Source organism: Arachis hypogaea, chromosome 3, assembly GCF_003086295.3.
Source record: "Arachis hypogaea cultivar Tifrunner chromosome 3, arahy.Tifrunner.gnm2.J5K5, whole genome shotgun sequence".
NCBI lineage: Eukaryota > Viridiplantae > Streptophyta > Magnoliopsida > Fabales > Fabaceae > Arachis > Arachis hypogaea.
The window spans coordinates 124,275,360-124,301,463 of record NC_092038.1 but is presented as its reverse complement, the minus strand read 5'-3'; the positions used below and the strand labels follow the sequence as shown (position 1 = coordinate 124,301,463).

General features: G+C 37.4%; 1 long non-coding RNA gene across 5 annotated transcripts; it reads right to left on the bottom strand.

The window, feature by feature from the left end:
- Nucleotides 1–445: 445 nt before the first annotated feature.
- LOC140183864 (uncharacterized) lies at nucleotides 446–5,411 on the bottom strand. 5 transcript variants are annotated; one of them, XR_011880311.1, is made up of 4 exons: nucleotides 4,974–5,410; nucleotides 2,318–4,524; nucleotides 2,125–2,187; nucleotides 446–2,018 (listed from the first exon to the last, which is right to left on the bottom strand). It is a non-coding gene; the product is annotated as an uncharacterized lncRNA (long non-coding RNA). The 5 variants fall into 5 exon arrangements; XR_011880309.1 differs by having other exon boundaries at nucleotides 2,125–4,524; nucleotides 4,974–5,411; XR_011880308.1 differs by having other exon boundaries at nucleotides 446–2,187.
- Nucleotides 5,412–26,104: the final 20,693 nt, after the last annotated feature.

The following is a 26,104-nucleotide window of genomic DNA, read 5'->3' as shown; positions in this document are numbered from 1 at the left end:
GACTTATATAGACTTGTATCAAAAAATGACTTGTATGTAGAGAATAATTGTAATATTTATATATATCTTCAATCCTTAAATTATATATTCCAAGAATAAAATGTTTTTAATTAGAGAATTAATTATTTTTAAATATATTTTATTTTTCAAACAAATAAAAAAAGAAAAATGACAAAGACAATGTTAGTTAATTAAATAGTAGTTGAAAAAAATGGTTCTCAACAACAAAAGAAAATATAATTCAATATGAATATTATAGTCATGCAGTAATTAAAAAATTATTTTAATATACTGACAATATAAAATATTATATATAATTATTTAATTATATTTATATGCCTTTAAATAATTATAAATTTAAAATTAATTATTTTTGTACGTACCATTATTTGTGTAAAGTTCTTTTACATTTAGAGTAAAAGATAAATAGGCCCCTTACCTTTTTAAATGTGAACATTTTCGTCCCTTAGAATTGAAAAATACATTTAAATTTCTCACCTTATAAAATGTGTGACAATTATACTCCTCCATTGAGTTGGAGCTCAAAACGGCAACAGAGAATGCTGACTTGGAGGGGTAGAGAGTGAGCTGTCTATTTTGGTTGATGATATGGATGGGGAACAAATTGTTAATGGACAAATTAGTCCTTATGCTTCAAAACGACGCCGCTACCATCACTGAGCCCCATTTGATCAAAATGCATGGACGAACTCATGGTCGTTGATGGTGCTATCGTCCATGACGAGTGAAGGGGATTTTTCATACACAAGACCTGGAGGGGGATCTTCATGCGCTGTGCTAGGAGGATGTGATCGAGATGAAATTGCGCCAAAGTGCTTCTGCGGCGTATATGTCATTCTTTACAAGTCAAGAACAGAAACTAACCTTAATAGAATATTTTTCGGGTGTCCATTCTTCAAGGTAAGTTACTATTTTGCCAATAATTGGATGAGACTGTAATGTACTAATTGGGTGATTCTCTGAAAATTTGCTCCAGGTTAAAGAATGGTACTGTCGGTACTTTGTCTGACTTGATGAACACCTAAAAAAATTAGGGCCATGGAGTCTCAAATATTGGGTGTTGTGGATGATACTAAGGGAATAGACATTGAAGAACAACTGCTTCGAAGTCAGGAATTGGAAAAAAAATGGAAGAGTTGGAAAGAAAACTGTTATCTATTGAAAAGAAAAAATACACGAGTTTGTGGCATATTATTGTGATTAGTGTAGTTGTTGTTATTGTTGTTGTATGTTTCTTAAAGGGCTGAAGATGATTTGATGTACATGGTGATGTTGTAATAAAAATTGTCACTGCTGGCTGTTTAATGGGAAGTCTATTTTGGACTGAATTCAATTTTTTATGAAGTTTGAATAACTAAAAAATATTGTAAGTCAAGTATTATATAAGGTAGTAATTCTGCATAGATTATAACCAAAATAGAAACAATAATGTATTTGGCTGAATTCTAAACGTTACATAATAGTATAAATTTGCCACAAAATAGCAAAACGTCTGATTGGCATATAAACAAATTTGTCAAACTATGATAACTAGAAAGCATTGTTCAATTCATGCTAATAACTAGGACAAAAAATAGAACTCATGCAGTTGTGTTTAGTTCTTCTGATTCTTGAATCCAGGAATTGGGATAAACTTGAAAATTCTTGTGGTTCAACTGCTAGCTACTTTTAAGGTCTCCTTTGATGGTGCCTCACTATTGCTAGTGCTTTGAGTTTGTGGTGTATTTGGGAATGGATTTGGTAGTAAATTTGATGGTGGATTTGCACTTGTTGGGGACATGACAACTGTTTGCTTGGGTCTGAATTTAGAGACAGCAGCTCGGGGTTTGGGTTGTCCTATTCTTGGCAGTTGGGATGGAGGTCTGAATGGAGTTTGGACTGGAACAGATGGTATTGTTGCTGCAACTACTTGAGTATTGAGTGGTGCAGAAACTGGTGCAATCCCTGATGCTGCTGCCCTCGTTGTTGTGTTGATTGGTAGTCCAACAATATTCTGGCTAATGATATTATTTTGAAAAAGTAACCGACATATTCAGAGATTCAAATTTAGGAACAAGAAGAAAGTGATTGGCATTATAAGTGTATTGTTTAGGGTAGTCTTACAGCAGATTGTTCTTGCACAGTACTAGTTTCAGCAAATTTTTTACCCTGTGTTTGGTTTTGATCCTACGCAACAAAGATCCAGCAAGGTTTCTAAATGGACAAAGTAATCCTTAAGAAAGATGTGTAATGACATCATAACAACTGACTAATTTTAAAATATACAAAATTATCCTAATGCATAAACAGAGCTTACTTATCTCTAGTTGAGGGGCTGATTGTGAAAGAGAAAGCAGCACCAAGACTTGTATATTTTCAACAGTCTTCTTAGCTTTTTTCTTTTTTGGTTTTCAGTTTGTGTTGCTTGGTGCTCTTTTACAGGTGTCATAGTTATGGCCTTTCTTATTGCACTTGCTATACATAACTTGAAAGCTTCTCTTCAGCTTGTCCCCCCTGAATATGAGCCTCAGCAGGGTTCGTGTTGCGGTTGTACACCTTTGGCCTCCCAATAAGTCGCTTGATGGGTGGTGGAGCAGGCCTGAACTGGTCAGTAACAGTCTAGAATTTCTCACTAGAAACCAATTTTATGCAATGTGCATATGTCTTATGAATGGATTCCATATACAGCCACGGATGCACATAATCTTGTGGCTGGTCATGCCTTTTTTTTATTGCAGCAACAACATGAATGCATGGCATGCTTGAACCCAAAACGATTCACATGTTACCTAGCATTATATTAGAATAGATGAAAAGAAAATCTTTCAAATTAAATCATGTACCAGTCAATTGCCATATGTTGCATGAACATGTGTGTTTGATCAGATCCACATCCACTTTGGTATTCTTTTTGCAAACCTCAAATCTTTTTCTTTCGTTGTCTCCCACCCACTCAACAATTCACCTGTTGTTGGGTTTTATCCGTCTTTGTAACCTTTTCTCCTGGACTGGTGCAAGCTTTCCATTATGGTACTTTAATAGCCTAATGTGTTTGGTCATTCTCCTCATTAAATAGTATCTAATTTTTTCACACATAGTCAACACTTGCTTAACTCAGTACTTAACTACTTTTGCGTTAAATACTTTGCACATGTTATTAGTTAGGTTATCCACTTTGGGTCCGTGACTGAAAAAAACTTTGACCCAAGTGGCAGGTTCAAATTTCATCAAATACTCCCATGCCACTTTATTAACCCCCTTCAGCTTCTCCATGGTCTCCTTGAACTCTGGTTCCATTGTGTACTTAGCACACTCCCATACTATGTCTCTAATGTGCATGTCTTTGAACCGATTTATGAAATTTTTTCACATTTGCATGACACATTTGCGATGATGTGTTCTCGACATTACCTCCTTTAAAGCTGGTAACAAGTCCTGCAAACATAAAATATTGCAAACACATAAGGTAGTAAAGACAGTCCAGAGTAATTTAATATGCTAACCTAAAGCATATTAGCCTAATCTACCCAAAAATAAATAGTGTAGAAGTTTGACCTTTTACTAGTCGGACATAAAGTTCCAACTAAATTACCCAAATCTTTCTGAAGCAATGCGAAGAACCATTTTCATGATTCCTTGGTCTTAGATCTTGCAACAACGTATGCCACTACATAGAATTGGTTGTGCGCATCCTGTGTCACTGTTGAAAGTAGTTGGTCTCCGTAGTATGTCTTATAAAAAGCTCAGTTCCTTTGGACTTGACAGTGGGCCTAGTCCTTTTGGGCTTTATAGTAGGCCCAGTTCCTTTGGGCTTCGCAGTTAGCTCGGTTCCTTTGGTATCACTCCCACTTCCACTCCTTGGTCCAGTTATTTTTTTACTTCCACTTGACTTTGTTCCTGTCCCTTCCTTGACATTGACCTTACTCTTTGGTAGAACATTCTCCTTTCTTTTTAGAGTTCTTTTTCTCTTCATACCATCATTTTCCTCATCACAGCTAGAATAATCATAATCAGAAACAGTTTCAGAGACAGCCGAGGAGGTTTATACAGTGCGTCCTCCCCACTATCATACCCATCATCTTCTGTGGATGGTGATGACTGAAGCTCCCTCATGATGCTATCAACATCAATGTGATCATCAAATTCTTCCGCCCCCATTTCTGCAGTAGCATCTTCTTCCACTATCTGTGGCTCATCAACGGAGTGGTCGAAGTAAATGTAAAACTCATCAGTGGTTAAATTCCTCAGCTTGTTCTTTCGCACCTCATTGATTTTTGCATTCCCTCTCAAAATGTGCAGTCCAGACTCAATGTCACTGCTTATTAGGTCATACCAATAAACTACCCTGTATGATACATAGCTCAAACCCTTGAACAATGTTACCAAGTCTCGAAAATTCACAGAGTCCAAATCCATCTTCAAAAATTTTTAAACTTTTTCACCAATATATTCAAGACTTCCACTGGGTTCTCTACCAAAATGGCCTCCATGATGAAAAACAGGTACCACATACATATCATCCATCTACATTATCCACAACTACATAAATCAGACACTAAACCCTAGATCAAGTGCTTGAAATCTTGAAATCAATAAATTCCACATAGCTTTTTCCCATTCTTATACTCAAAATAAAACATGTAATCACCCCTAAACTCAACCCCATTCATAATATTATCACAAACATTTAAACAATAATTCACGTATCCTTGACTATTACCTCTATAGAAATATAATAAAAATATAATAACAAAGTTTCACTTTTAATTAAATTCTTAATAAATACCCATTTGATAGCAAAACCAACCAAATAACGTGAGGGAAAAATAGTATGAACATGTCAATTATTGAGGACTGAATATGCAGAAATGAACAAGGCAAAGGCATAGCATGGATGATTATGGGACCAAAATTGACGCGCTAACACGTCGATTCCTACGTGGAAATCACTTTCAAGCAATCGAAAAGCTTACAAGTCTCGTCGCACCACATAGCTGCTATATTTCTATGTCTAAAATTGTGACTTGGTCTGTTTCGTAGTTATAATCTTCTTCTCCGATATAATTTCTTCTCAGACCTAAATGCCTTTTCATTATCATATGCGTCCTCTACCACATTTTCTCGGACCTGATGCGACGTTACGTTCATTTATTTAATAAGCTAACCAAAGACATCTTCATCACATCACTGCCGGTGCCACATCATTTTGCATGCTTTTCTCTATAGATAAGTGCTAACACCCAAGTCCTTATCAACTAAAACATGCATCGCTATTTTGATTTAATTTAATTTGTGTAGTGCAAGGTGATCCAACGCAAGACAAAAATTGTATTTTATTACGGAAAAATTAATATATTTTTGGTAGGCTTCTCCACCACCACTAGTTTGATACAAGTGCATGCTATTGCCTTCAATTGTGCCCGACTCATTACAACCATGCATTCATATAAAACAAATTTATCCAAATCATTGATTGAGAAAAATAAGTCATGTTACTTGGAATAAGATATACATGCCTGCTGATTTTAATAATGAAACTTTTAAGACGATAACTTTAGGAATGGTCTTTTACTCTTTTATTTAACTTACAGCTTACAGGACGTTTCCTTTAAGTTTTGGGGGAGGAGGGAAAGGGTGGGGGGTTATTATTCAAACACAATGTGTCTAGAAATGACATTTTAAAATATGAAATTAATAAATTATTAAGAATATAATTGTGATAAGTTATTATTCTAATTGACCAAATCAAATAAAATTTTATAACATGACCTTGACTACGGGGAATGGGATCAATTTAAGACCATATGGTGGTAAAAGCATACAGTTAGGTAGTTTGAGCATTTCACATTTAAAAAAGAAAAAAAAAAGCAAAAAAAAAAATTAAGTTTTGATAAAATTAAAAGCGACGACGTTGGACAAATTTCATTCCTAACTTTAACTTGAAATGAGAATATTTTCTTAAGCCTTTTCTAAGCAAAAGAAACTAGTAACTTTTCCCCACATTAATTTTTAAATATAAAGCACTATTTTATGCAATGTTCTTAGTAATCGGATTTTATCCATAGAGAAATTAGAGATGTGAATGTGAATAGTAGCTCCTTGTAGGCCCATCATATGGTTTTAACTCCAGAGTCCATATTTGAATGTTATTCTAGACCACGATAAACACTGAATCGCATTCGGATCACACTAATCACAAATGAGAAAAGATGTTAGTGAATTATATGCATAGGTCGTTGTCGTGGACCTTCAAAAATGTCAATGGTACATACATAGATGGATTCGTTCAGCAGTCAGCACTACCGAGTAATCTCCACTAAGTGCTAACAATGATCCATTTTTATGACTAAAAAATTAATTTCCTGGTGCAAGAAAAATGATCATAAGCAGCCTTAGTTTTATTTTAGGAAACGAGGGAGTGAGACACAATTAAATGTGGGAACTGAGGCCATGCTTATCTTACATTTTCCTAAATCAAATTAACCAGTAAAATAGATGCCAAGTAGCTAGTCACCTAGTTGGCAGCCACACCAATAAAAATCAAAGTAACCTCCATCTAAACTTATCGACAATATAAAACTATTGCTTTGCGTTGACATATATAAATTCTAGTCCAATTATCGGTAGTTACATGTGCGGATATGTGGGGTTTAGAAAGTTGTATATTCCTGACCAAAAAAAAATAGAAGTATATTCATTTTGATATATTGTCTTCATCAATTTATAGTTTCCAATTTTTCTTTTCGTGACTGTAATTCAGTAATTCCTAATAAACCACTATTTATGGTTTATATTGTGTTTAATTGAGTGATTTTTATTAAATTTTTGTCCACTTATTCATATGATTTGCATGAATTTATAATTCCTTCCCAAAATTGTTCTATGATTGAAAACTTGCTTCCTAGAGATCTTTTTATTGTGTATTTTAATTCTCCTTTATACCATTCGATGCCGTGATCCGTGTGTTAAGTGTTTCAGGCTTCATAGGGCAGGAATGACTTAGAGAATAGAGAGGAAGCTTGCAAAAAGGGAAGGAGCACAAGAAATAAATGAGACAACCAGCGGACAACGACGCGCACGCATGGCTGACGCGTGCGTGCGAATTGGACAAAATCACAGCGACGCGTACGCGTGCTTGACGCGTACGCGTGGGTTGGAGTTCATGCAAGCGACGCGAGCACGTGCCTAACGCCCACACATGGAGAGAAAAATCGTCAAACGACGTGTACGTGTGACTGACGCGTACGCGTGATCTGCGCGATCTGCAGAAATTACAGAATACGCTGGAGACAGTTTCGGGCCGCATTTTGACCCAGATTTCAGCCCAGAAACACAGATTAAAGTCAGGGAACATGTAGAGACTCAAGATATGAAATCATGCACACAATTTTAGGATTTAGATGTAGTTTTTAGAGAGAGAGATTCTCTCTTCTCTCTAGGGATTAGGATTAGGATTAGGATTTCATCTTCTTCAATCACAGGTTCAATGTTCCTTTTATATATTTTCTCAATTTAGTTTATGAACTCTTTATGTTTAGATTGATTTTCTATTTAATACAATTTGAGGTATTTCAGACTTATAATTACTTTCTCTAATTTATGTTATTGATGCTTTCGCTTTATCCAAATTATTTTCATTCGAGTAGATTTTCTTCTCTTTTGACTTTGGATTAATTAATTGGTAACACTTGAGTTATCAAACTCAGCAGTGGTTAAAATTGGCAATTGCTAATTAATTTGAATCACTCTAAAAGTTGACTAGGATTTAAAAATCAATTTAATTAATTCACTTGACTTTTTTTTTGTTTAATAATTCCCAAAAAAGCATAGCGACAACAAAGTTTGGAAAAACTATAAAATGATGAGCAATCACAATTTTTAAAAATTTCAGGCTGCTTGTATAGTTGTATCAAAGTTGGACCGTATAGCAAATCTAAACAAATGTCATGACTGATGGACGAAAGAAGAAAAACAAATGCGAAACTTTAAGATTTTTCTTGATTTTTCCTACCATATAACTAGATATCTTTTAAATTACTTTTTTAGTTAATTTTTTATTACATTAATTTTAAAAATTTAAAACAAATACATCCAACAGATTTAATGTTTTTTTAATTTAAAATATGATCCAACCTTACAAAATTATCATCATAATACGGCATTATGTGTCATAAATCGGTAAAACGCATTATAGGTCGACATTATGCACAGACTCAACAAACCATGCACTAGAATCAAAATGTCCGAATTCATTAAGATCTGTTTATTACTTTTAAACACTGATGTTAATGCAGAAACATAATCGATTTTCTTCACTTCATCTATAAAGGTATGATGTTCTATTCTAAAAAGATACATTAAATTTTTAATACTAACTTAAGTTTTAGAGTGCAGGTACATTCCTTTCTTTTTTTTTTTGTTTACACTCTGCACAATTGGACATCTTTTCAGGCGAAAAGTTCAAACTGTCTCAAGACTCATAGATCGACTTCGAAGATAACAACTCGACAACAAGGGCAGAAGGTGTGGATGACAGTGTTCTTTGCAGTTATTTGGAACATCTGGTTGGAACGGAATGCACGAATCTTTAAGAATACAAGAGCAAGCCTGGAGATAATCCACACAAAGACGGTGATGAGTTATACAGAATGGCGTGGTGATAATTCTGGGGGAGGCTGTTGTTAGGTCTGGGGTGTTAGGTATTGGTTTGGTTGGTAGCTCGTTGTGTGTCTTTTTCTTTATTTTATGCTCCACTTTAATGTGTTGAGCTTCCTATGTTTTAAAAAAAAAAAAAAACAACTCTTGACACCAATTTTTAACAACCGCGAACTCCCTTCCAGATATCCATATAGGAACAAAATATAAATTAAAAAACTAAAATAAAAAAAAATTCAATTTTAAATTCCCATAACAGTAATACATCCCCCAAAACTCCTAAATATCGCATAACAGTTTTAAAATCTAGCAGCTCCTTCTCTCCACCGAATCCTCCATCACATATTAAAATATTAAACAATCATATATTAATAAAATTGAAATGAATAAATGCTAATGTACAAATAAATAATAAAAAATATTAACTAATAATAAAATAAGATATGATATTTTAATTTTCTTTAAACAATGATTAAAAACACGAATTTGTATGATTTTGAATGTGTTTAAAAAATATTTGTGTGTAATTATATTATTTTGGATATGGTTTGAACCAACGTAATTAATTACTTTTTAAAATTAGTTATTTTAAAAGTCCTATAAATGAATAAATATTATAATTTATTTAGCAAATATTTGAATTCACAAATATTTACTCAAAGTGGTTAGTAACACCTAGTTAGTTAATTCATAATGCATTGAACATTAATCTATGACAAAATGGTGGGAAAAAAATTAACTAAACACTATACAATTTTTAATAAAATGGTTAGTAACATTATTAATGGAGACTTACTTAGTTATTAGGTAGCAAAATGTTAATGTAATGTTGAAAAAATCTCTATGTGTTGTGAAGATGTAGATGATTACCTATGTATTGAGTGGACTAATCTTTTCATGATTGAAGGAATAATTTTTAAGAGAAATTATATTTAATAAGGTTTGACAAAGTAACTTTATGTACGTATATAAATAGAGGTTTTGTCTCTGATAAAAGACACAACAATAACAATAAAAATATTAAATATTCTTCACTTTCTCTCTCTTACTATTCTCTCTCTTATATATTAAACATATTAATTATATCTATTATATTGATATAGTAATTTTAGTGAATATTATTACTAGAGTTATCCAATTATATTTTTATATTTGACATTTGTTACATCTTTCTTATTTATTTATTTAGTTATTTTACAACACGTTATCAGCACGAAGTTCTAACGAAATTTTAGGAAGATTTCAGGTAACAATTTTTTATTATGTCGAAACTCTTTCATCTTGAATATAATGCTTTTGATATATCTGGAAATAATTATTTATCATGGATACTAGATGATAAAATCCATCTTGATTCAATGGATCTTGGATATACCATTAAGACTGAAAATAATACATCCCAGAAAGATAAATTTAAAGCTATGATTTTCCTTCATCGTCATCTTGACGTATGATTGAAAAATGAATATCTCACATTAAAAGATCCTGTAGATCTGTGGAAAGACCTTGAAGAAAGGTACAATCATCAAAAGACGGTGATACCTCCTCAAGCCCAATATGTTAGAGAAAACTTTCTCGACCTTCCATACCTTGAATGTGCTCCTGCAGTAGTAATCGAGAAAAATGATTTAAAAAATATTCTGAGCTAATTTCTTGCTTTCTTGTTGCTAAACGCAACAATGAGTTGTTCTTAAGAAATCATGAAGCGTGCCCAGATGGCGCCGCCCCATTTTCTGAAACAAATGCGGTAAATTATAACCCTAGAAGAGGTAAATGGCAAGATTTTGATAATAAGAAAAATTATGGAAGGAAAAGAAATTATGTTCACAAGAAAGGATCTCACCATAAGTGGGATAAAGAAAGAAACAATGGGCAAAGTAAATCAATTGAGGATAAATGCTTTTGTTGTGGTGGAAAGGGTTATTGGTCACGTACTTGTCGTACCCCAAGGTACCTAGTTGATCTTTATCAAGCATCCTTGAAAAAGGATGACAAAGGAAAGGAAACAAATTTTGTTTCAAATGATGAAAATTCCACCACTCATTATGATGTATCTAATTTCTTTAAAGATTCCGAAAGAATATTGGCTATTTGATCAATGATGGAATAGTTTGATATGTGTATGTGTTTGTTAAGTATTCATGTGAATAATTTTACTGTGCATGTACTTCTACTCATTTTGTTATTATTATTATTTGTCTTTGAAGAAAAATGGCAAGGACATATTCTGAAGATTTTTGCCTTGTGGATAGTGCAAGTTCGCACACTATTCTTAAAAGTGATATATATTTTACCCATCTTGTACCAATAAAAGAATATGTTAATACTATTATTGACTCAGGCAATGTGATAGAAGGCTTCGGAAGAGCTATAATTTTGTTTGCTAGAGGAACAAAATTTATAATAAATAATGCACTAATATCTACCAAGTCTCTGAGGAACTTGTTGATGAATTTCAAAGATATTCGCCGAAATGGATATCATGTTGAGACAATGAATGAGGAAAATAATGAGTATTTATGTATCATAACTCATGATTTGAATAAAAAGATTATATTAGAAAAGTTGCCCTCATTTTTATCTGGGTTGTATTATACCAAGATTAGTGCAATTGAATCACATGCCATTGTAAACCAGAAGTTTACTAGCCCAAATAAATTCATAACTTGGTATGATAGATTGGGTCATTCGAGAACAACCATGGTGAGGAGAATTATTGAAAACTCCTATGGACATTCACTAAAGAACCAGAAGATTCTTAAAACTAGTGAATTTTGTTGTGCTGCATATTCTCAAGGGAAGTAATTTTAAGGCCATCACCAATAAAGATTGGATTTAAGTCCCCTAAATTCATAGAAAGGATTCAAGGTGATATATGTGGACCTATCCATCTACCATGTGGATCTTTTAGATATTTTATGGTCCTGATAGACGCATCTTCGAGATGGTCACATATGTGCTTATTGTCTTCTCGCAACCTGGCGTTTGCGAGATTACTGGCTCAAATTATTTGATTAAAAGTAATTCGTATTGATAATGTTGGTGAATTTACTTCCCAAGCTTTTGATGCTTATTGTATGCCTAATGGAATAAGTGTTGAACATCCAGTAGCTTATGTTCACATACAAAATGGGTTAGCAGAATCACTTATTAAACGCCTCCAATTAATTGCTAGACCCTTACTTATGAGAACAAATCTCCCATCCTCGGTTTGGGGGCATGCTATTTTACATGCCGTAGCACTTATTTGTTTGAAGCCAACGAGTTACCATTAATTCTCTCCTATGCAATTAGTTTTTGGCCAGCAGCCAAATATTTCCCATTTAAGAATATTTGGGTGTGCAATATATGTTCCCATTGCACCACCAAATCGCACCAAAATCGGACCCCAAAGAAAATTAAGGATATATGTTGGATATAATTCTCTCTCTATAGTGAGGTATTTTGAGATACAAACTGGAGATGTATTTAAAGTCCGGTTTGCATATTGTCATTTTGATGAATCAAAATTTCCAATATTAGGGGGAGAGAATAAGATTCCTGAAAAGGAACTTAATTGGAATGTATTATCGTTGATGCATTTAGATCCTCGATTAGAGCAATGTGAACTAGAAGTTTAAAAGATTATACATTTGCAAAGAATAGCAAATGAATTACCTGATATATTTTTTGATACAAAGAGGATAACCAAATCTTATATACCAGCGAAAAATGTCCCTATTCGAATTGATGTCCTAGTATGATAAGTAGCCACTGAAGCAAATTCATGCCAGAAGCGTGGTAAGCTTGTCGGTTCCAAAAGACATAGTAGAGGCACCTGGAGTTGTCCAAAATTCTGATATAGTAGAGACACCAGCAGTTGTCCAAAATTCTGATATAGTTTTAACGCCAGAAGACGTTTAGGTACCTGAAAATTGTGAAAATGACGAGATCTCGATAAATTATGTCTTTATAGGAGAGAAATGGGACCGAAATAAGTCAATTATCAATGAAATATTTGCATATAATGTGGTATTAAATATCATGCATGAAAGTAAGGATCTTGAGCCAAGATCAGTCGAAGAATGTCGACAAAGAAATAATTGGCCAAAATGGGAAGAAGCCATGAAGGCTGAATTAGATTCACTTACAAAACGTGAAGTCTTTGGACCTGTAGTCTGTACACCAGAAGATGTAAAACCTGTTGGATACCGATGGGTATTTGTGAAAAGAACGAAACAAGAAAAATGAAGTTGTGCGCTCAAAACCCGACTCGTGGCACAAGGGTTTTCACAAAGGTCCGGTATAAATTATGAAGAAACGTATTCTCCTGTAGTGGATGCGATAACATTGCATTATTTGGTCAGTTTATCTGCATATCATAATCTACATATGCATTTAATGGATGTGGTAACAGCCTATTTATACGGCTCATTAGATCGGGATATCTATATGAAAGTCCCTGCAGGACTAAAGATATCTAAACCATCCAATGAATATTCGCATGGGTTATACTAATTCAAATTGCAAAGATCTTTATATGGTCTGAAGCAATCTGGATGAATGTGGTATAATTGTCTTACTGAGTATCTGACCAAAAAAGGATTCAAGAATGATGATATTTGTCCATGTGTTTTCATAAAGAAATCTGCATCTAGATTCATTATAATTGCTGTGTATGTTGATGATTTAAATATTATTGAAACTCCTGAAGAGATTCCAACAATTATAAAAACTCTAAAAAAAGAGTTTGAGATGAAAGATCTTGGAAAGACTAAATTTTGTCTCTGCCTGCAGATCGAGCATACAAAAAGTGGGATTTTTATTCATCAAACAACATACACAGAAAAGATCTTGAAGATATTTTATATGGATAAGTCACATCCATTAAGTACCCTAATGATCGTAAGATCTTTGGATGTGAAAAATGATCAATTCCATCCTAAAGTAGAAAATGAAGATATCCTTGGTCCTGAAGTACCATATCTTAGTGCCATTGAAGCACTAATGTATCTTGCTAATAATACATGACCTGATATATTATTTGCTATGAATTTACTAGCAATATATAGTTCCTCTCCAACCAGAAGACATTGGAATGGAATCAAACAAATCTTTCGATATTTTCATGGAATGGTTGATATGGGATTGTTTTATCTATATGGATCTGTTCATACCCTGGGTCGAGCTGTCCGACCCGGGATGTTCAACAGACAAAGCGACCGACCTCTTTAGGTCAGGATAACCCGACCTCTTCTCAAAGAGCTCGGCCAAGTCACAGGAAAGCCCAAACAAAGGGCCCAAATAGAAGAACACGTCCCAAATCCAAGGGCAGCCCAAGCCTACAAGGAGAAGGGCGGTTCCCTTGAAGATAAGATGACCTCACCTCAAGATAAAGATAAGATAAGATAACTAACTTATCTTATCCACAGAAGGTCACATCTCACCATTATAAATACACTGGAGCACCCAGGTATAACTCATACTCTGATTCTACTCAATACCTGCTTAATACTCTTGCTAACTTAAGCATCGGAGTCCCTTGCAGGTACCCCCCACCCTCCGGGGACGAAGGATCAGCACCATCACCGAGTCCAGCAAGTCGGACACACCAGCTCCGGCCGCTATACACCTGCCGGACACGTCAGCTACGACCAGCACAGAAGATCTCGTCCGAGATCGACCTACAGTTTCAGGTAACCTTCGGAACATTGGCGCCGTTGCCAGGGAACCTGGAAGTCATCCCATCACCATGGCGGACGACCATGACAACGATCACGATTCAGGTCTGGAAGATAGAACACCGCAAAAAAATGCGGATGTCACGCTACAAGATACCCCAAAAACCAACAAGGACAAAGACTCACCAAATTCCGGGGCAATAGAAGTGCTCCTAGATTGCCTAAAACAACTTGAAAAAGAAACCCAACAACAACGAGAAATCGGAAAAGATCTACAAAGAGAGGTGCGACGACATCGAGAATTGGAAGAAAAACTACAGCAATTGGAAGCCGATCTTAAATTAAAAGTCCCACGGGCCAATCCTGAAGAAAATTCACGCAAAGAGAAAGACCCGTTCACTAGGGAAATCATGAAAACCAAAATTTCAAAAGACTTCAAACTCCCAGATATGACCCTATACGATAGCACCACGGACCCCAACCACCACCTCAACAACTTCAGAAGCAGAATGTACCTTACCGATGCCCCAGATGATGTTCGCTATAAAGCCTTTCCAACAACTCTCACAAAGACAGCAATCCGATGGTTCAACAACCTACCCCCAAAGTCCATCTCAAGCTTTGATGACCTAGCTAAAAAATTCCTAGCCAGATTCTCCATTCAAAAAGATAAGGCCAAGCAAGGAGATCAGGAGAGCCTCCGCAACTACATGGAAAAATTCAACAAAACGTGCATGGACATACAAAGTTTACCAACAGAAGCCGACATCATGGGAGTCATCAACGGCCTGCAAGAAGGACCTTTTAGCCAATCTATATCAAAGAAGTACCCAACCTCCTTAGACGAAGTACAGGAACGAGCAGAAAAATATATCAACATGGAAGAAAACGCTCGGTTAGGAGAGACCTCAAAATCGGGTACCTCCTACCGAGACAAAGACAAGGAATCCAAGAGAAAATAAGATCGACAAGGGGAGAAAATTAAAAAATACCACAATTACACTCCTCTCAGGGCATCCCTGGTCGAGATATACAAAGAAGTCTGTCATACAGAAAAAATTCCCCCAGCTCGGCCACTCAAAGGAAAAAAGGGAGGAGGAAACCGGAAGGAATATTGTGAATACCATCGAGTCCGTGGACACTCCACAAATGAATGCTTCGACTTAAAAAATATCATAGAGAAATTAGTGAGAGAAGGAAAATTAGATCGATTTCTGGCCACTCGAGATGATGATCAAAGAAAGAGACGAAGGGATGAAGATACCGAGCGAACTGAACGATCACCTCGGACACCAGAGAGACATATCCACATGATACATGGCGGATTCGCAGGAGGTGGGATCTCCAAATTATCTCGCAAAAGATATCTCAAAGAAGTATATCATGTCGAGGGAAAGGAGGAAGCGCTTAAAATCCCAGCAATAACATTCACTAAAGAGGACGCCTCCGGCATCATCTCAGGACACGACGATCCCATGGTCATCACCATCATATTGGCAAACGCCAATCTACACTGCACCTTAATAGACCAAGGGAGTTCCGCCGATATCTTATTCAAAACAGCCTTCGATAAACTCGGCTTAGAAGAGAAGGAACTTAAAGCATATCCAAACAATCTGTTCGGACTAGGAGATACCCCGGTTCAACCGCTGGGATACATACCACTACATACAACCTTCGGAAAAGGGAACCAATCTAGGACCCTCAGAATAGACTACATCATGGTCGATGTAAGTTCAGCTTACAATGCTCTCATAGGTCGGACAACACTCAACCAACTTGGCGCGATAGTCTCGACCCCACATCTATGTATGAAATTCCCCACTACGAAATGAATAGCCACGATAAAAGCAGATCAAAAGATGGCACATCGCTGTTATAATGAAAGCCTAAATCTCAGAGGCAAGGAGAAGAGTTCCACACAATCGAGCTGGGCGGAGCCCAACAACGAGAAGAGCTTCGTCCACAACCAGAAGGTGCGATAGAGAAGATTAAGATCGGGGATACTTCGGAAAAAACAACCAATATCGGCACAATCCTAAGAGAAGATTCAAAAGAATTACTAATACAATTCTTACGAGATAATGTTGATCTCTTCACGTGGAAAGCCGCAGACATGCCAGGAATAAACCCTAAGCTAATGAGCCATAAGTTGGCAGTCTATCTAGGATCTCGGCCGGTATAGCAGAGACGAAGTAAACTCAGGCCAGAGCGATCCCAGGCTGTGGAAGAGCAAGTACAAGCACTACTGGAAGTAGGATTCATAAGAGAAGTCAAATACCCACTATGGCTAGCCAACATCGTCTTGGTGAAAAAAATCAAACGGGAAGTGGTGAATCTGCACCGATTACACCGATCTTAACAAAGCTTGTCCAAAAGATCCATATCCACTCCCAAGTATTGACGCTCTGGTAGATGCTTCCTCCGGATATAGATATCTCTCATTTATGGACGCTTACTCGGGGTACAACCAAATCCCCATGTACCCACCAGATCAAGAAAAGACCTCGTTCTTAACACCGAAAGCAAATTACTACTACATTGTGATGCCTTTCGGTCTCAAGAACGCAGGAGCTACTTATCAAAGGCTAATGAATAAAGTCTTCTCGAATCACATCGGAAAGGTCATGGAAGTCTATGTGGACGACATGCTAATAAAAACACAAAGCGAAGAGACATTATTGTCCGATCTGGCCCAAGTGTTCGACACCATAAGAAAGCATGACATGCGACACAATCTCGCGAAATGCACCTTTGCAGTTGAGGCGGGCAATTTCTTAGGTTTCATGCTCACACAAAGAGGAATTGAAGCAAATCCAGACAAGTGTCAGGCCATACTCAACATGAAGAGACCAACCTGTGTCAAAGAAGTACATCAACTCAATGGGAGATTGGCTGCCCTATCCCGATTCCTAGCAGGAGCTGCGATAAGATCTCTCCCCTTCTATGCTACTTTAAGAAAGGGAAAACAGTTTGAATGGACAACAGAATGTGAGCAAGCCTTCCAAGACTTTAAGAAGTTCTTAGGACGGCCACCTATCCTATCTCGACCACGAGAAGGAGAACCACCCATATTATATCTCACAGTAGGAAGCCGGGCAATAGCCTCAGCACTCGTCAGAGAAGACGAGAATGGACAACAACCCGTATACTTCATCAGCAAAGCACTACAGGGATCCGAGCTGAACTACCAGAAAATAGAAAAATTCGCCTATACTCTCATTTTAACATCCCGACGACTCCGCCCTTACTTCCAGGCTCACACCATTAAGGTTCGAACTAACCAGCCCCTAAAAAGAAATATTGCAGAAAATAGATTTAGCAGGCAGAATTCTACAATGGGCAGTCGAGCTGTCAGAATTCGACCTCCAGTATGAAGCTCGGACGGCCATCAAATCACAGTATCTGGCCGACTTTATCGCAGAATTCACAGATGTCCTGGAAACCGTAACAGAACGGAACCTCTATGTGGACGGTTCTTCAAATAAAACTGGAAGCGGTGCAGGCGTAATAATAGAAAGCAACCAAGGAACCCAAGTCGAGCTCTCTCTCAAGTTCGGATTCCAGGCCTCAAACAACCAGGCGGAATATGAAGCATTGTTAGCTGGTTTGAAGCTGGCTGAAGACGTGGGAGCTCAAAAACTCAACATTTACAGCGATTCACAAGTGGTCACATCACAAATAACAGGGAGCTACCAAGCCAAAGATCCCACCATGAAAAAGTATTTGGATAAGACCAAGGAACAGCTCGGACAAATCGGGGAATATAAGATCTACCACATACCCCGCGAACAAAATGCCCGAGCTGACGACTCTCGAAACTAGCCAGCACCAAACCAGGGGCAACAATAGAAGTCTCATCCAGGAAATGTTACAGAACCCGTCAATTTCTGAAGAAGAAAAAGTCCTAACCATAGTAAACCAGGACCAAGGATGGATGACCCCCATAATCAACTACCTCAAAACAGGAACACTCCCGACAAAAGAAAAGGAGGCAAAAAAGCTAAAAAGGGAGGCACAGTACTACACCATCATAAACAACATACTGTACAAAAGAGGGATCTCAGTACCATTATGAAAATGTGTTCCGACCTCCCACATAAGGGAAGTATTAGAAGAAATACATGCCGACATTTGTGGCAACCATCTCGGAGCACGGGCTCTTGTCCAAAAAGTACTCCGGGCAGGGTTCTATTGGCCAACATTACAGAAAGAAGCCACAGAATTTGTAAAGACATGTCCACCATGTCAGAAACATGCCAACTTTTACATCGCCCCGCCAGAAGAGCTCATTAGCGTGACTTCCCCTTGGCCATTTGCAAAATGGGGACTCGATCTTCTCGGCCCCTTTCCCCAGGGATCGGGACAAGTTAAATTTCTCATAGTAGGGGTAGACTACTTTACAAAGTGGATCGAGGTAGAACCCCTAGCTAACGCTACCGCCCAAAGAAGCCGGAAATTTCTATATAGGAACATTGTTACAAGGTTCGGAGTTCCATATTCAATAACCACAGACAATGGCACTCAATTCACAGATGCAGGCTTCAGAAAACTAGTAGCCGACTTGAATATAAAGCACCAGTACACCTCAGTCGAACATCCACAGGCCAATGAACAGGCCGAAGCTTCCAACAAAGTCATATTGGCCGCGTAAAAACGGAGATTACAAGATGCAAAGGGAGCCTGGGCAGAAGAGCTTCCACAGGTCCTATAGGCATATCGAACGACGCCACATTCCACCACAAAGGAATCCCCCTTCCGGTTAGCATACGGAACAGAGGCAATGATCCCAGTAGAGATTGAGGAAAGATCGCCTAGAGTAGTTCATTACAATGAGGGAGCAAACTCCCAACTTCAGAGGGAAGAGCTCGACCTACTACCTGAAATCCAAGAAAGAGCTCGGATCAGGGAGGAAGCTCTAAAGCGCCGAATGGCTTCCAGATACAATCAAAGGGTAGTACCGAGAAGTTTTACAGAGAACGATCTTATCTTAATCCAAAATGATATTGGAACAACTCGACCAGGAGAAGTAAAGCTGGCAGCAAACTGGAAAGGACCCTACCGAGTTATAGAAGTACTTGGGAAAGGCTACTATAGACTGTCCAAACTCGATGGACGAGAGCTTCCCAGATCATGGCACGCCTGCAACCTAAAAAGGTACTACAGTTAGAAAAGGTAAATGATCTCATTATTGGATGCACTCTTTTTCCTGAAAAGGTTTTTTTATGAGGCACCAGGTTGAGACCTAGACACTATCTGACTTAAAAGGATGAAAAAATTCCCACATGTATATATTTTGCACTTTTCTTTGAATGAAATTTATTTAGATATTCTACAAGATTTCAAGACGCATTAATCTGAAGTATTCATCGTCCGATTATAAAGCAACAGATCGGCAGAAAGTGAAAAACAATTTCACTGCACGATCACGATAAAGATAACCGTCCGATAAAGGTGAAAATGCGATTCACCCAAAAGACGATCTAAAGATGCCAACCATTTTCTACAAATCGGCAAATATGAGCACAGAATAATGTAAGAAGTTATCGAAAGCAATCCAAAAAAGAGCCTGACGAGGCCTTACGGATAGCTAAAATAATAACTTAAAGGCTGGCCGACATTCAGAAGTCGGACCAAATCAACCCAAGTTATAAGTAAACCCTGAAAAGAGGTCTGGCCAACCCTATTAAAGAGGATTACTTTAACTTAAGAAGAGATCGACCTAACGAAGTCGGTTTCCTACGAAAACAAAGTTATAAAAGTAATCCCTGAAAGAGACTTGACAAAGGTCCAAGAAAGAGGATTACAAAAATAACTTAAGAAGAGATCGAGCTGATGAAGTCGGTTTCCTACAAAAACAAAGTTATAAAAGTAATCCCTGAAAGAGACCTGACAAAGGTCCAAGAAAGAGGATTACAAAAATAACTTAAGAAGAGATCGACCTAATGAAGTCGGTTTCTTACGAAAACAAAGTTATAAAAAGTAATCCCTGAAAGAGACCTGACAAAGGTCCAAGAAAGAGGATTACAAAAATAACTTAGAAAGAGATCGACCTAATGAAGTCGGTTTCCTACGAAAACAAAGTTATAAAAAGTAATCCCTGAGAGAGACCTGACAAAGGCCCAAGAAAGGGGATTACAGAAATAACTTAGAAAGAGATCGACCTAATGAAGTTGGTTTCCTACAAAAACAAAGTTATAAAAGTAATCCCTCAAAGAAACCTGATCAAGGTCCAAGAAAGGAGATTACAGAAATAACTTAGAAGGGACCAACGCAAAAGAATCGGTTACGGAGCGTCAAAAATGCGTACAAAGGCAAGAAAACCGAGAAACAAGTCGGACCCACATAGACACAAACTCAAAGGAGAAGAGAAAACAAAGTCAAAAACCTTGATATAATCTACAAAAGTTGAGAAAGCCTCGACAGCCATCAACACCTACTAAAGATAGTGAGCTACTTTTGTTTTCAAAATAAAAGTTGCTAAAACAAGCAACTAGAGACCGTCAGCAAAGTAAACAAAGTTTTAAAAAGCCCACAAGCCGGGCCAGCTACATAAATGTCCAGAAAGAGATCAGCAAGCATCAGGAGCCTTCTGGTAGCCTCAGGACAAGGAGAAGGAGGGCGAGTCTGAATAGGCACAGCATCTATAGTTCCATCCTCCCGGTTCAGAACCTGGCAATCCGAATCAGGTGCAACCGGAGGAACAGAAGAGGTTGACACTTTGGCAGAGGACACAGGGGGAGGATCAGCATCATCATCAACCTCGTCATCAGGGACAATCCTACCATCACTGACAACGTTGTCCAGGCTGAAAAGGGCGAGATCGGCCTCGGGAGCAATGACCCGAACTTGCTCTTTCAAGTTCTCATAAGCAGCAGTCACGCTGCCAACAAGATGACCTTGAAGCTCAGAATAATCTTCCCGGGCATTGTCCAACTCCCCCCTCAGACGCATCACCTGCCGATAAGTCGTAACATAAGTCTCCTTATGCATCAGGGCTGTGTCCTCGGCCAACCTCAAATAAGCTGCCAGTGAAAGGGAACTAGCCTTCTCATTCTCTAGATCCTTCTCCAATTTGGTCACCTTTAATTCAAGTTCCTCCTTCAGCCCCTTCATCTGGACAAACTCCTGCTTTGCCTCCTCCATAAATGCTTTGGTAGCATGGAGGGGAAGATTCTGAGCAGTCCGGTATATAGCAGCCGCCATATATGCCATCTGTACATGATTTCGGGCCATAAATTCCAAATGATGGAGGATGGACACATCGTCCATGGAGAGGGTACCATAGGGACCGATTTGCTGATCCACAAATTCAATGGCATTAAAGTCGGGAGCATTGAGGTTGAAAGGCTCAGCTGTTTTTTGTTTTTTATTAGGAGGAACAACAGAAGGAGCAGCAGAAGTAGGGTGAGGATCCACCAGATGAACTCGGGGAGTAGGGATCACCTTCTTCACCCCAAGGGAACCCGACACAGACGGCTTCACGTGCACTTGAGAGGATCCTTCCCCAGCCGCCTTGGCCGAGATATTTTTGGCAGCAGTCGCCCTCTGCGCTATTTTAAAAGCTTTCATGGATTCATTATTCTTCATCGCTTCTGCAAATAAAAACAGAAATTAAGCTACAAGTCGGAAAAGACAGTTACGAGTAATATAGAACAGATAAAAAAGGAAACACAAAATACCCAGCTCAGTTTGAAGAAGAGAGGGATTGGTTTGAAATTTCTTTGTGTCGAGATGGGGAGGTTGACCCCAGTGTTCTTCCAAGACAGTCACAAAGGCTCGCTCAGTCTCATCCAACATTTCCCACGTATATCAGGACACCCTCACATCCTTTTGCATTCCAAGAAAAAAGCAGGCTCGTCATTTTCATCCAAAAAGAAGGGTCGAGCTCCTTCAACAGCTCGGACCTTGAAAAAGTAGTTTTTAAAATCACGGAATGACTCGTCAAACATGGAAAAAACCTTCTTTCCCTGAGTAGATCGAAAGGAGACCCAAGCTGCCTTCTTTTTTATCACTCTAGACTTAGTCAAGACAAACAGATAGAAAAAGAGAGATTGCGAGGCAGGGATACCAAAGCCATTGCACAACAATTGAAAGATTTTTATGAAACCTCAGGAATTAGGGTGAAGTTGAGAGGGGGCGACATTACAGGACCATATCAGGTCGGTTTCAAATTTAGTAAAAGGAAGGGTGATACCCAGTTGACCAAAGAAAAAGTCATAAACATAGAAAAAAGGGCGATCGTCAACAACCCGAGTAGAGAAGTAAACTCTCTCGTCAGAAGAGGGAGGGACAAGCTCATAGTTCTTTTCATCACCAGGATTACTACAGACACTGTGAAACTGCCTAAGCTGCGCGCAAAAATCAGAATCAACCAGAGAGACACACATAAGAACCATCGAGTCAACCCAATTGGCCATACCCTCAGGAACATGGGAAGGCATCTCTACAACGTTATTTCGGGAAGACATGAGGCCAATTAAATCCTACAAAAAGAAAAGAAGAACGGATTACTTAAAAACATCTTGGACGAGGGGCAAAACATCTCGACGGGTGGATAAACAGAAAAGGAAAACCCCAAGACTCAAGCCAAAAAGTCCTGGGGCATCCCTTGGAGGCAATAACAAAGCAAGGTTTTCAAGCTATTTCTACAGCTTACGTTTCGGCACTCGTCAAAAAGAAAATAAAGTCTTAAAGGAAGTAAAAACACAAAATCACCACCTTTCTACAGTTTATCAGCAAAAAGCCTTATTTCTACAGTTTATCAGCAAAAGGCATTATCAAAACACCAAAAATGCCAAACAGTAAAGACGCAAACCTTTTTTTTTTCGGAATCAAGCAAAGAAACATCACCAAAGGCACAAGCAGAAATGGCGACAACATGCAAAAATCCTCAAAGAAAAAGATTCAAGCAACAAGAAAAAAGATTCGCACCAAAAAAATGAAGAAATTCCAGAGCACACAACAATCAGGCATGGTAAAAGCAGAAAGACCCAAAAAAACTTCCTTCGAGCAAAATGCAAACTTTCCACATATAAGGAAACAGAAGAAAGAAAAATCGAACCTGGAGAAAGCAGAAGAAAACCTCGAAAGCGGAGAGCTGCGAAAGAGAAAAGCTGGAGATCACCCTCTTCCACAGAGAGCAGCAACAGAACAAGTGGGAAAAACTACGAAAGAAACAGAAAATGAGAGAGTAAAGGGAGAAGTTACGAAGAAAGAGTGAAGAAGAGAAACCGTTTTTTGAGTGAGAAATTCAAAATAAAAGACCAAGAGAAAACGGGGCAATTAATGCCAATTAAATGCAAATATTAAAACCCTCTCGCGTTCCCAAAAAAAAAGCGCTGATATAAAAACGCGCGCTTTTAGAGGAAAACGTTCTACATTCATAAGTTGCTACAAAGGAATCGACAAAATGCTTGAGTTTGGCTTCACCAAAGAAGGACCGAAGTCAAAGACTCGACCTCAAGGAAGTCCGAGCTCAAGTAAGGGCACTGTTCATACCCTAGGTCGAGCTGTCCGACCCGGGATGTTCGACAGACAAAGCGACTGACCTCTTTAGGTCAGGATAACCCGACCTCTTCTCAAAGAGCTCTGCCAAGTCACAGGAAAGCCCAAACAAAGGGCCCAAATAGAGGAACACGTCCCAAATCCAAGGGCAGCCCAAGCCTACAAGGAGAAGGGCGGTTCCCTTGAAGATAAGATGACCTCACCTCAAGATAAAGATAAGATAAGATAACTAGCTTATCTTATCCACAGAAGGTCACATCTCACCATTATAAATACACTGGAGCACCCAGGTATAACTCATACTCTGATTCTACTCAATACCTGCTTAATACTCTTGCTAACTTAAGCATCGGAGTTCCTTGCAGGTACCCCCCACCCTCCGGAGATGAAGGATTAGCACCATCACCGAGTCCAGCAAGTCGGACACACCAGCTCCGGCTGCTATACACCTGCCGGACACGTCGGCTCCGACCAGCACAGAAGATCTCGTCCGAGATCGACCTACAGTTTCAGGTAACCCTCGGAACAGGATCCATGTCACAACTAGTTGGCTATGCAAATGATGGATACTTGTCTGATCCACACAAAGGGAGATCTCAAACAGGATACATGTTCACATATGGTGGTACAGCTATATCATGGAGGTCCACAAAACAGACGATAGCAGCAACCTCCTCTAATCATGCTGAAATACTAGCGATTCATGAAGCTAGTAGCGAGTGTTTTTGGTTGAGGAGCCTGATTCAATATATTCTGTCATCATGTGGATTCATTGATCATAAGATAGCTCCAACTGTCCTGTTTGAAGATAATACAGCATGCATTGCTTAACTTAAAGACAGATACATCAAAGGTGATAGAACAAAGCATATTTATCCCAAATTCTTCTTCACTCATGATCTTCAAAATCAAGGGACAATTGATGTCCAACAGATCCGCTCAAGTGACAATTTGGCAGATTTATTTACAAAGTCACTCCCAAAATCCTCCTTTGAAAAATTGGTAAATCAGATTGGGATGCGCCGATTTCGAGATATTAAATGATGTCGACAAGAGGGGGAGACTGTACTCTTTTTTCCTTGGTCAGGATTTTTTCCATTGGGTTTTTCTTGACAAGATTTTTAATGAGGCAGTCCCTATCACAAATGATATTATACTCTTTTTCCTTCACTAAGATTTTTTCCACTAAGTTTTTCTTTAGTAAGGTTTTAATGAGGCAATAATCCAAAATGATCATCCAAGGGGGAGTGTTGTGAAGATGTGGATGATCACGTATGTATTGAGTGGACTAATCTTCTCAAAATTGAAGGAATCAATTTTTAAGAGAAACTACATTTAATAAGGTTTGACAAAATAACCTTATGTATGTATATAAATAAAGACACAACAATAACAATAAGAATATCAAATATTCTTTATTCTCTCTCTTATATATTAAACATATTAATTATATCTATTATATTGATATAGTAATTTTAGTAAATATTATTACTAGAGTTATCCAATTATATTTTCATATTTTATATTTGTTATTTTTTTATTTTTTTATTTAATTATTTTACAACACTATGCATGCCTAGGTGGTAGTGGACTAGTGGTACACGTCCTCCATACATGAAATTATGGAATAAAAAATTTGATGTTGTAAATTGTAAATTTTTAAAAATTGAAGTTACAGATTTTAGCTTTATAACTATAATTTTTGACAAAGAGAAGAAAGAGGAGTAACTCATCTTCAAATTAGTTACAGGTGTATAATAATTATAGAATTTAAATTAAATGAAAATAGTAGTGATTCCTTAAACAAATCATTGGTCATAGCCCTAAATACCTAATAAACCTAATGGAAATGTCCGTATTGTGGTATCTCTAAAACGAGTTTAACAATTATGTGTTTATTGAATAAACCATATTTATATAGACCATTAGATTTTATTAGATGAAAATTAAAATTAAAGGCTAATATAAAAGAAGAGCATTGATTGACTCTAATAAATATAGAATATCTTAGTACATAAATAAATGTTTTAAATGACAATACTTTAATACACAATACTTTAAACGGCAACATAATCTTTTATTTTTAAATAATTAAATATAAATATATGAATATTTTTTATTTATTAAAATTAATTATTATACAAATTTTTTATAATATTAAATAATTATATTAAAATAATATTTTAAACTATAACTAACATAAAAATATAAAATAATCAAAATTTTATTTTATATTTCTTAACAAATAATTAGATTATTATATTTAAAATTTATTAACTAAC